The sequence below is a fragment of the Dermacentor variabilis genome, chromosome 9 (genome assembly GCF_050947875.1).
Source record: "Dermacentor variabilis isolate Ectoservices chromosome 9, ASM5094787v1, whole genome shotgun sequence".
In the NCBI taxonomy this organism is placed as follows: Eukaryota; Metazoa; Arthropoda; class Arachnida; order Ixodida; family Ixodidae; genus Dermacentor; species Dermacentor variabilis.
The window spans coordinates 148,985,559-148,998,356 of record NC_134576.1 but is presented as its reverse complement, the minus strand read 5'-3'; positions in this window follow the sequence as shown (position 1 = coordinate 148,998,356).

The window sequence follows — 12,798 nt, the reverse complement described above, 5'->3', positions numbered from 1 at the left end:
GCCGACGTGCTTGTTGGATCAAAGGGTCGTCAATTTCTGGCCAAGAAATAAACGCCGAAACAGGATACAAGTTCATTAAAGGGCGTCTCACCAGGTTCCACCAGAAATTTGGACATGGAAATTGTAAAGCGTTGTCCAGAGAATTAAAATTAATTAGTAATGGTTTAATGATAGCGGTTATATAGAAGCGAATGAAATGTTGCGAGGCGATCACATCCGGACAGCTGGAAGTGACCTAATAACGCCGACTATTATCTGTACGGCTAGACTAACAGTTCATGACCCGGCTTACCCTGCGACCTTCGTTATCCTGCAAAAATTCTCGGCATGGACGTTCTGAGCCAACACGACGCAGTCATCGACCTAAAGTTCAAGACAATAACGCTTTCCGAAGAATAAGCGATACCATTGTCAGGTATTGTGCCTTAAGCGTATTCGAAGATCAAGTCCGCTTCGCGCCAGCCTCATGATTTCCGTCAGCGCACAAGCAGGCGAAGCCATAGAAGTCATCGCCGAGAACAACAAACACGTGCTCGATCGTGAAATCGGCGTCGCAATTGGTTGAGTTGCATCGAAATTTCCCTTAATACGCCAGACAGCCTCTTCGAATTCAAGGTCATGCCATTCGGCTTTTGCTCGGCGCCTGCGACATTCCAGCGCATGATGCACAGGTTGCTGGCAGGCCTGAAATCGCAGACGTGTCTTGCCTACTTGGATGACGTCGTCGTTGTTTTTCGCAGACTTCGATGATCACCTCAGCCAACTTAGAACTGCACTAGAAGCGATCAAGTCATCCGGACTCACCCTGAAGCCGGAAAAGTGCCACTTCACGTACGAAAAAATCGTGTTTCTGGACCACATCATCAGCAAGTCCGAAGTCCGTCTAGACCAGCAGAAAACTGCCACAGGAAAATTACAGCAGCCCGTCGACAAAAAAGCAGTGCGTTGGCTTATGTGCCTAACATAGGCGTTTTGTCAAGGACTCTTCTTGCATCGCCGAGTCATTGACCCATCTCACGAGACCAGACGTCGATTTCAAGTGGGAAACGCCGCAAGTCAAAGCACTTGACGAGCTTAAACGATGCCTGCAGTCGCCACCAGCACTCGCCCACTTGGACGAGGATGCCCAAATGCCGCACGGCGCTAGCCTTGGCGCCGTCTAGAGGACACACGCACTTGAAAGGGTCTTAACGCTGGCTGGCCGCTCTCAAACAGCGGAAGCCACTTATTCAACTACGGAAAAAGAATGCCTTGCCATAATTTGAGCTTCCGCGAAATTTCGACTCTACCCATATGGCGGACCACTAAATGTCTAAGTGACCGTTGTGCTGGCTAGCCAATTTAAAGGACCCTTAAGGACGCCTAGCACGATGGAGCATTAGACTGCAAGAATTGGAGATGACCGCTCTTTACAAGTCCGGACGAAAACATTCTGATGTTGCAGAGTGCCTCTCTCGCGCTCCCATCGACTCACCACCGCAAGACAACCAAAACAACGACGCCTTCGTAGTGAAAAGGTTTATTGGACGTAAGCCGTGAATTCAGAAAGGTCCGCAGCGAAAAGCACTGGTTCAGGTCGAGCACTGCCTCGCGCATCGCATTGGGGATCCTGCTTGCGCCTGGCCTGTCCTCCTCTTTGTTACACTAGGAACAATAAGCGCTGACGAATCCGCCGAGTAGCAGCGAGCGGAACCAGATGTAAGAAGCCTTGGTACTTGGAAGGCAGTACCGACTTTGTCCCAAGGGGCGTTTAGGCACGAGTTGTCTTCGTTCTCCATTCGAAACGATGTGCTGGGGAAGAAAAACTTGCGTCCACGCTAACTACCTTTTCGGCGTGCATTGCGGTCTGACGTTCTGCACGTCCTGCATGACGAGCCGACAGCTGGGTACCTTTGCCGCACGCTCTCGAGGACACTGGAGAAGTACTACCGGCCGCACCTCGCTGCCGACGTCGCTCAGTACAAGGCTTGCCGAGACTGCCATCGACACCACTGACAAACTAGATTGCTACAGCCTATTCAACCTCCTCGCCAGCCGTTCCAGCAGATTGTTAAGGGGGGCCCTTTCTGACATGAGCATTTGAGAATAGGTGGATCGTCCTGGCTTCTGACTACCTTACCCACTACGCCGAAACGAAAGCTCGGCCCAACGGTAGTGAGGCGAAGTGGCGAAATTTTTTAGTCGGGAACATCCTGCTGTGACATGGTGCCTCACAAGTCGTCATCATCGACAGAGGATCGGCTTTTACTGCGGAGCGGTAATATAGCCAATATAGCGAGACAAGTCACCGGAGGACAACCGCCTACCAGCCGCAAGTGAATGGACTAACGCAACTTCTGAACGATACGCTCGCCGACATGTTAGCGATGTACGTCGACAGCGAACACAAGACGTGGGATGCCGTTCTTTACGGGATCTTCGTTAACTATACGGAAGTACATGACACAATGCAGATGACGCCATTCAAGCTGGATTACGACGCCTTGATTCCGCACATCAGCGATGAAGACAACCCATACGTCGCCGCTCATCACCAGCGTGTCGAAGAAGCCTGACAGCTCGGCCGCCTGCGCATCAAGGGCCAGCAGAGAACCGACGGCTACAATATTCGACGATGCTACGTGGAGTAGCAGCCCTGCGGCCGTGTTTGGGTATGGACCCCAATACGCCGACGCGGTGACTGCGACGTTATTTTGGACCATACAAAATCCCTCGACGTACTGGCGCCTGCGCTGGGCTGCGAGGTCAAGCCAGAGGGCATTGCACAACCTTCGATCGTTCCCAACGTACGATTTAAGCCATTCTACGCGCGCGAACCAATTTCTGGGACTTTATTTCTTATTTTGCTTTGTTAGATTTATTTACTGCACGTACTCTTGCTCCTCGCCTTTGTGTCATGTTGGCGGCATCGGGACGGTGCTTTCTTCAGGCACGCGCACTCATTTGTCGTCCCCGGTGAACGGCTTTCACCGCGGCTAAGAAATTTTCAATGTTAACGCGCAGTACGAGACGCGCGCTTTTCTGTATCTCAAGTTTCTCGAATGTTACATCCGTTGTCACCGTACCTTGTACAAGCAGGTCGTACGCGCCGCAAAGATTGTGCAGTGCCTTTGGGAAGGCATGTGGACACCAGCGATTACACGGGAATCTCCGATTAGTCACGTGCAAAAGCGAACACGCTTAAGACGTCTACGATCGACAAATGTGCTACCATTGTGCTGAGTGTTATTTGTTTTTCTGGACACATGTTCGCCCAGAAAGCAGTATCGTGGCTTGCGTTGCGCCACTGTGTTTATTCACAGTCATGGCAACGTGAGAATATATATATATATATATACATATATACATACACACAGTGTGTTTCACGCAACCTGAACCAAGGATTTTAAAAAAAAGTGGTTAAATGCAGCGGGATGAAACCAACGACATATGGTTTGCCGCCATGTGGCGCTCCTCAACATAACTTTCTTTTATATTGCGTTTAATTATTTAAATAACTGAGATGATTTATTCAACATTGATAATATTGCTACGGAACAGCCGCCACAGTGTGGCTGCACTGAGGAGAAGGAAGACGACGTGGCCACCGCTTGATGTAGCGTCGCCATCATTGCCACCGCTTGTCTACGTGTAAATATATTGTAGACTCGTACGTCAGCTACACGTAACAATATTAACTTTAAGGCCAAGTGCGTTTCCTTGCGTTGTAGAGGGGGTTCAGAAACGACGGATCCAATTTTTTGTGGCAACATGTACGCTGCGTGACGATTTTCCTCGGCATTTAAACCAGCAAAATACGAATAAACACCACGTGACTGCACTCGGCCGCTATCGTATTGCAGCGCTCGTTGGTTTAATATTTTTTGTTATTTACAGATACTGTCGGTCCACATCAGGACCAAGACAGGAATGATAACGATATATCAACTTACTGCAAGCAGTGAACGGATCAATAGAATACAGTGATGCAGCCGTATATGCCCTATTGTTGAAAATATTCGCACAAAAGTTCGGAAAACTGCTCACGGGTCCGTGCGTTTACAATGCTTGCAGGGAGACTATTCCAGTCACGTGCTGTCGAAAGGAAGAATGAGTACTTGTAGCAATGCTTGTGAAATCGATTTTCCTTAACATGCCTGCTATGTTTATTTCGCACTATGCGGGTCTTAGATTTCATTTATGTAGCGAGACTTATCAACAAGTAGCAGCTCATTAATGATTAAATAGAAAAGGCAAAGTCGTTTTTCCTTCCTCCTGACATTAAGTAGGGGCAGGTTTGCCCTCGCGTAAAGTGGTGTTACGGCGTCTTGCCGGCGGCATCGGGAATAAGTACACCGCAGTGCACGTCTTTGAACTTGCTCCAGTTTTGACAGTGAATTTTTCAAATACGGATCCCACACCTCACATGCATATTCTAATACTGGGCGCACGAGCACTTTATAAGCAGTCAGTTTCGTGGCTGCAGATGCTAGTTTAAGGACACGTCGAATATAACCGAATCTCTGGTTGGCTTTCCCTACTACTTTTTAATCTGTGGTGTCCAACTAAGGTCAGATGTTATTAAAATTCCGAGATATTTGTACTCGGTTACGCGATGAAGTGGTTCACCTTGTAGAGTGTATGTGAACGACAGAGGTTCATGTTTGTGTGTGATGGTCCTACATACAGTCTTTGCTAGGTTAAGAGACATCTGCCACGTGTCGCACCATTGGTGCACTTTTCCTAAGAAGTTATTTAAAAGTATCTGGTCACTAATAGATTTCACTTCTGTATATAAGACACAGTCATCTGCGAATAACCTCGCTGTAACTGTGGCCGATTCTTCGATTAGGTCGTTAATATATACCAGAAACAACACAGGTCCAAGAACTGAACCTTGAGACACGCCTGATTTGACGTCACAGACCCCGGACCTATTTTCATCAATACTGACGAACTGTCGGCGATCAGTAAGAAAGTCCTCCACCCATTTGACTACACCTGTATCTCCTAAAATAGCATTTAGTTTAATTAACAGTTTTCTATGATTAACCTTATCAAATGCCTTATTGAAGTCGAGAAAGATCAGCTTTTTTGTCCGTTGCCATCGATAACTTTGCTGAAATCGTGAACACTTTCTAGTAGTTGTGTTACAGTTGACAAGCCCTCGCGAAACCCATGTTGATAGTTACTAAGAATTTTGTTCTTTAACAAAAACAGCCAAATGTACTTAGAAACAATATGTTCTAACACTTTACAACAGCCGGACGTTAGCGCAATGGGCCTGTAATTGGCAGTAGACGTGGTGTCACCGTCTTTAAATATGGGTATAACTTTACTCATTTTCCATTCTTCAGGAAGTGTGCCTGACCGCAGTGACTTGGTGAAGATAATGAAGAGGTACTTCGCAGTCCATTCAGCATACCTCTTTAAAAACAAATTTGGTATCTCATCAGGACCTGCTGATTTCTTTGTATTTAGGTTCAGCAGCAAGTTTAATATTACTTCATACGTTACCCGCAGTTCCTCTGCAACTCGTAGCTGTTGGCGTACCTCAAATTTTGACTGCTTTCCATCATCAGTGGTGAACACACTAGCAAAAAAGTTATTGAAGGCGTCCGTTATATGACCTTTATCCTTAATAAGTCCCTCTTCTGTGCTTATTTTAGTGAATACCTTCTTAGTTGGAGCCAGGTGCCTTCAAAACTTTTGGGGTAATTCACGTAGAAAATTATCCATAGTGACACCATAGTACTTGTCCCTGGATTCCTTCATCATTAACTTTAGCTGTTTACTTAACTTTGACATATCATTAGGAAGAGCGGAATCATGTGTACGCTTATAAAGTGCCCTACACCTTGCCACTTTTCTTTTCGGTTGTATGATCTCTCTCGTAATCCATGGGCTGTGCATTCGTTTTGTTTTACATTTGAGAGGTACATAGCGGCCTATACATTTGTGAACCGTTCGCTTGAAGTTTAACCACAACTCATCGATATGTGCAGATTCATCTTGACCTAATTTTTCAAACTTCTCAAAAGACAAAGCTTGTTCATTTATTATTACAGTATCATCAGCTTTATTAAGCTGTCTGTAATATGAAACAAGCCTATGGACCCTTGAAAAGGAACTTATATTTAAAGACAATCCTACAATCGAGTGATCCGAGATCCCGGGCAGAATGTCAACTCTATAGTATCTCGATAGAGTGCTATGTCTTAAAAAAAAAGAGGTCAAGAACAGATTTGCTATTACCACAGAACCTAGTAAAGTCACGTACTACTTGTGTAAGTCCATGTGAAAAGCACATATGTATAATTGCTGAACCTGCGTCGCGGTCTCGCCTACCCGTTTCCATTTCGTCCCATTCAACGTCTGGAACATTGAAATCCCCCGCTATGATAACGTTTTTGTTCTGAGCGCGTAAATCATGCAGTTTCTTATTCATTGCATCAATACTAGTGGCAGTACTTCGCGGAGCGCGATATACGCCTCCCACAATCAAGTCAGGGCGTCCAAGAATTTTGCAACATATTGCTTCAAGGTCGGACGGTTTGTAAAGGACCGTGTATTTAAGGCTGCATTCCAGAAAGATGGCAACGCCCCTACCCCTGCTACTGCGGTCATTTCTGATAACGTTATATCCCGGAGGGCATACTTCACAATCTCGGACACCCTCATGTAGCCACGTTTCTGTTACAAATACTATATCTGGATGATGCTCAAGCAAAACGTGCTCCAGGTCTACAGCCTTATTAACAAGGCTACGGGCATTGACGTTCAGTAGCCGAAGCTTGCCCGGATGCGCATGTCGGTCATTTAAGGAAGCAGTGGTTCTTGCACATCTATTGAACGGGCTGTCACTCACCCGATAGCGTTGGTTTGAGGCTTCATCCCATGCGTACATCACTCCGTTTATCTTCATTTTATCATACACAAGTGCGACCTTCTCTTTTATTTTGCTCTCTTCCAATGCGCTGTTCCAAAGGCATTGTCTTTTCCTTCGTACATCATGCAAGAAGTCCTCACTGATGAAAATATTCGTGCCCCTAAGCTTATTGTGATTGCGCAGTACGTCCTTTTTTTCTGTGAGGCTTCCCAGGCGCATAATGATGGGTCTTGGTCCGTTTGAAGAAGGCTTTCCACTTCGATGTGCACGTTCGACACTTGTAACTGATTAAGTTTCCCCTGCAGAATTCCCACTACAACCTCCTGCTTCAAAGTTTGTTCCGTCTCATTCTGCGCATCTGGAATGCCTCTGATCACCATGTTATTACTTCTGCTGCGATTCTCTATTTGGTCAACCTTTTATATCAGTTTCGCCACAGTGGATCGCAGAGTTAACAGTTCTGTTTAAGTCACTTCTACCCTTTTTATAAGAGCAGGTATCTGGGCCAAAGCCATTTCGGCACTAACAATTTTTTATTTCATTTCCGTTATTTCTGCTTTGATTTCCCTTTGCCCTTCTGTCAGGTGTAAAAGCAGTTCCTGCGTTTGAGCTCCAGGGTTTGTTTCCACGTCTCCACTACACGCTAGTAACAATACAATGACCTCCCAACAGTCGGCAACTAGTACACTGATTGCCTGTGGGCTCGGCAGCTCTACTAGACAACGACAGTCATCTCGAATAGAGTCAGAGTAACGTTTCGCACCAACCTGTGTAAACAGCAAGACAGGGTTTAGCATTCTTGTCTCTCCGGTGCTGCCAAGCCCACTGACGGCACAGATAGCTTCCTGGCTCGAAGAAACCGCCCACAGGGTTGATGTCGATGATCCTAGGGCCTTCGCTGTCCATGCACCTTCGGCGACAAATGCCCGTTCCGTAGTTCCGAAGGTTTCATGAAGCTTGCGCACGTCCAAACATGAAGCAGCATGTTCCGACGGAGTAAAATCGTTATCGGCCTGTCCTGTAGCGGAACGAAGCAGCAGCAGCACCTGTGTAAACAGCAAGACAGGGTTTAACATTCTTGTCTCTCCGGTGCTGCCAAGCCCACTGACGGCACAGATAGCTTCCTGGCTCGAAGAAACCGCCCACAGGGTTGATGTCGATGATCCTAGGGCCTTCGCTGTCCATGCACCTTCGGCGACAAATGCCCGTTCCGTAGTTCCGAAGGTTTCATGAAGCTTGCGCACGTCCAAACATGAAGCAGCATGTTCCGACGGAGTAAAATCGTTATCGGCCTGTCCTGTAGCGGAACGAAGCAGCAGCAGCACCTGTGTAAACAGCAAGACAGGGTTTAACATTCTTGTCTCTCCGGTGCTGCCAAGCCCACTGACGGCACAGATAGCTTCCTGGCTCGAAGAAACCGCCCACAGGGTTGATGTCGATGATCCTAGGGCCTTCGCTGTCCATGCACCTTCGGCGACAAATGCCCGTTCCGTAGTTCCGAAGGTTTCATGAAGCTTGCGCACGTCCAAACATGAAGCAGCATGTTCCGACGGAGTAAAATCGTTATCGGCCTGTCCTGTAGCGGAACGAAGCAGCAGCAGCACCTGTGTAAACAGCAAGACAGGGTTTAACATTCTTGTCTCTCCGGTGCTGCCAAGCCCACTGCAATTCAGCTGCAGTTAGCTACTTTCGTAAAATCCTTGGTTCAAGTTACGTAAAACACCTCGTATATATATATATATATATATATATATATATATATATATATATATATATATATATATATATATATATATATATATATATATATATATATATATATATTGCCAGATTCTCTATGGTCGCTGCGGGTATGTGCCAGGCGATGAAAACGACGCTGAAGTAGCGCGCGAGTAGAAAAACAGAGACAAACAGAGAAAAACAGGACTCTCACTAAAAACAAGAAGAATTCGTACCACTGCCGGCAACAAGGCGCAGGCAACGATCGAAGCATCGCGAGCGATCGCCCGTCAGTCAGCAGAGCAGCTCGGCGTTCGATCTCCGCCCCGGTGTGCCCAAGCTGGAACTTACTTGGGGGTTTGGCTGAGTTTTGGGTGGATTTGACCTAGTTATCTTACTTATCTTATTTTTGTAGGACTTATCCGTGATTGAAGCAACGCTGATGTCTAAAAACTCACCTGGGAAAAGGCCCAGCCCTTGGTCAGCCTCCCTTTCCCCTGATGATTTGCCTTTGCAATCTTTCTTCCGCAGCGGTGTTAGCAGTATCCCTGTCACGCTGGTGCCCTCGAACGGTGGATTCATCCGGCTGAACAACCCACAAGCTGTTCAGGCCGATCTCCAGGCCATGACGCGTCATTTCCAGATGATAAGCGATCTCCGACAATTTGGAAGAGGTCGGATAGTCTGTAGGTCATCAGATTCGACCTGTGTCGCAGACCTCCTAAAGTGTAAGACTTTCGCATCTGTCCCGGTGAGTGCGTTTATTCCTCCTCATCTAGCATGCACTAAAGGCATTGTCCGGGGCGTAGACTCTTGATTGAGCCCAACTGAGACTCTGGAGAAACTGTCTGATGCTGGCGTCATAGCTGTATACCGGTGTAACCGACCGGTAAACGGAGAAAAAGTTGCCACAGAATCAGTTATTGCTACGTTTGCTGGCATGTCTTGCCCTTCTGAACTGAAAGTGTGGCCACTTATTTTTAGAGTGGAACCTCTCGCTTCCCGTCCACTTCAGTGTCGGAACTGTTGGCGTTTTGGCCATAGTGCAGGAGGCTGTAAATCAAATGGACGCTGTCGCGCCTGTGGTGACGGTCATTCTCCCAATGAGTGCACAGCCGAAGCCGAAACTTGCTGCCTATGTGGAGGAAACCATGCGGCTGACTATGCAAACTGCTCGGCTAGAGCTAACGAAATACAGGTACTCGAGGTAATTGACAGGCGACGATGTTCGCGGAGAGAAGCTATTGCAGTCGTCAAGGAAAGAGCTTTTGGATACGCTGGCGTCACTGCGAGGCAATCTACTTTACAGGAAGACAACTTGTCGAAACTCATTGAATAATAATAATATTTGGGGTTTTACGTGCCAAAACCACTTTCTGATTATGAGGCACGCCGTAGTGGAGGACTCCGGAAATTTTTGACCACCTGGGGTTCTTTAACGTGCACCTAAATCTAAGCACACGGGTGTTTTCGCATTTCGCCCCCATCGAAATGCGGCCGCCGTGGCCGGGATTCGATCCCGCGACCTCGTGCTCAGCAGCCCAACACCATAGCCACTGAGCAACCACGGAGGGTACTCATTAAATCGGCCGTAGAAAAAGCAATGACAAAGGCTATGCAACATATTGTCACAAGTGTTACCAACTGTCTTTCCCAAGTGTTTACTGCGCAGATGACACAGCTATTGCAAACAGCTGCAACACCAATCACCAAATCGATTGCTTCTGCTGCAGAACAGGTAGCCAGTTCAGTCCTAGTGCCAAGTACCACATCGGACCCAAAATTTCTTGCATCCGATCCTTGTTCTTCGCGTCAGTCAGACTCGCAGGTCGGCATGGAAACAGGTCATAATACCAGGCCGCAAAAGCGAACTGGGTCTCCAGTAACTGCTTCTTGTCCATATACCAAAAACAAAAAGGGTAATCCTATTTCTCATTCTGGCATTCAAGAAAGTTCATTGCGACGGTAGTCGCTGAAGTAACTATATCGATTAGATCATCACCATAGCTTCTTTCAGAGTGGTACAGTGGAACTGTCGTTCCCTGTTTTCTGGTTCAACAGACTTATATTGCTTAACAACTCATCTTAATCCTGACGTCATAATCTTACAAGAAACCTGGCTTACTCCTGAGAAAAATGTTCATTTTAAAGATTTTCGATCTTTTCGATTAGATCGCCTTTCACAAGGAGGTGTCTTAATGATTTTGTTGTCATCTAAATTCTGTCATAAGGCGAAAATAGCGTTCAAGTTAATGTCTCCGGAATGTGAAATTTTGGCAGTGCACCTTAGCATCCCAGGCTACCGTTCATTTTCAAGATGCTTATTTCCCTACTGGCGTGCACAGTACATACCACTTGGATAGTGCGCTTGCCAGCTGCAAAAATGAAGTCATTCTTACTGGCGACTTCAACTAGCATCACGTGTCTTGGGGTTACAAAAAAGATTCAGGTGGGACACGTCTGTGGAACTGGACCATAGATAAAAACCTTTCATGCCTTAATATCAGAGGACCTACATTTGTCCACGGACAATCTAGCTCAGTGTTAGATTTGACGTTTTCTAGCACAAGTGTCACTGTGACATCTTGGACAACGATTGATTTCTGTACAAACAGTGATAATCTCCCGGTATACTTTGAAATTGCATGCCCTTTAACATCAGTTGAACGACAAGGCAGAATATTTGTGAATTGCAAAACATTTAAAGACTGCTTGCGGTCCCCCATTGCGTCACTAACTAATAGTAATGACGAAGAAATTGGCTTGAATATTTGTTCAGCATTACAGACGTCCCGACAAAAGTCTGAACTTGTAATTCAGACAGCTAAGCGCTCCTCATCTAGTCCCTGGTGGAACAGCGAGTGCACACGAGTTTATAGAAGAAGGAAAGTTGCTTGGAAAAAACTTCTACATAATCAGAGCCCACAAAATTGGAAAGATTATCAGTTTATTTCGGCAACCTTCAAAAGTACTATTAAACATGCAAAAGATGAGTACGATAAGAACCATTTTGATTATCTATCTAAATCCAAAAAACAAACGTGATTTATTTAATTACCTTCGTTTTAGAAACAAACTCCCGATGAGCAATAATGTAGACTCAATCGTCTATACCTCACAGGAAATGCAGGAGTCCTTAGAACTACTGGCTAAAGGACTGGAGAGTCGGTTCGCAACGCGCCTTCAAACTTCTGTTTTTTCTCCTGCATTCTCGGGCTACAAGGAAATATCCTATTCGGAAGTAGCAAAGGTTATGTTACAGTTGACAACTACAGCGCCTGGCCCGGACGGCATAACAAATGCAATGTTAAAGATTTTCTTCCAAGAAGCTCAACGTAAGCTTCTGAAGTTGCTAAACTACTCTGTTAGTAACGCATGGATTCCACAAGAATGGAAGATCGCCGAAATTATTCCGTCGCTTAAAAAACAAGGGGCAGGATATACTATCGACAACATCAGACCAATTGCGTTGACATCAAACATAGTGAAACTTATTGAAAGAGTGCTTCTCGGACATATAATAGAGTTTATTGACGACAATCGATTGTTGAGTCCGTGTCAAATTGTATTTCGATCTGGCTATTCAATATGGCACGCGCATGTAGACCTTGAAAGTCGCATTAACATCGCCAGACAGAAAAAACAATACGCGGCTCTAGTTACCTTAGATATATGCAAAGCCTATGACAGCATTGAACATACAATTTTAACGAATCGGTTACACAGCCATTGCTTTCCAGGCTATATTGTAGCATGGGTGCATGAATTTTTAAAAGACAGAGAGTTCTATTGTTTTCGAAGCGGCTATTCTTCCAGTAAATATAAGCAAACAAGAAGTGTGCCTGAGGCATCGGTACTTTCACCAGTATTATTTAATATTTTACTGAGCAGAATCCCCGTTCACCCAGGTGTCAGTACATACGTTTATGCTGATGACATTGCCTTTTTTGGTATGGCTAGCGACATATACTTTCTTTACGAAATACTGCAGTCGTATCTAAGGGAACTGGAAGGCTGGCTGGATAGCTTACACTTAAACCTGAATGCTAACAAGTGTGCTATCCTTGTTTTTCCCGTTAAAGACCCAGTATACATATCGCTTAACTATAATCTCGAAGATATGCCACAAGGAGAGTTACTAAAATACCTTGGAGTTATTTACAACGGAAATCTTAACTGGCGGCCGCATATTGAATATATTGCGACAAAAG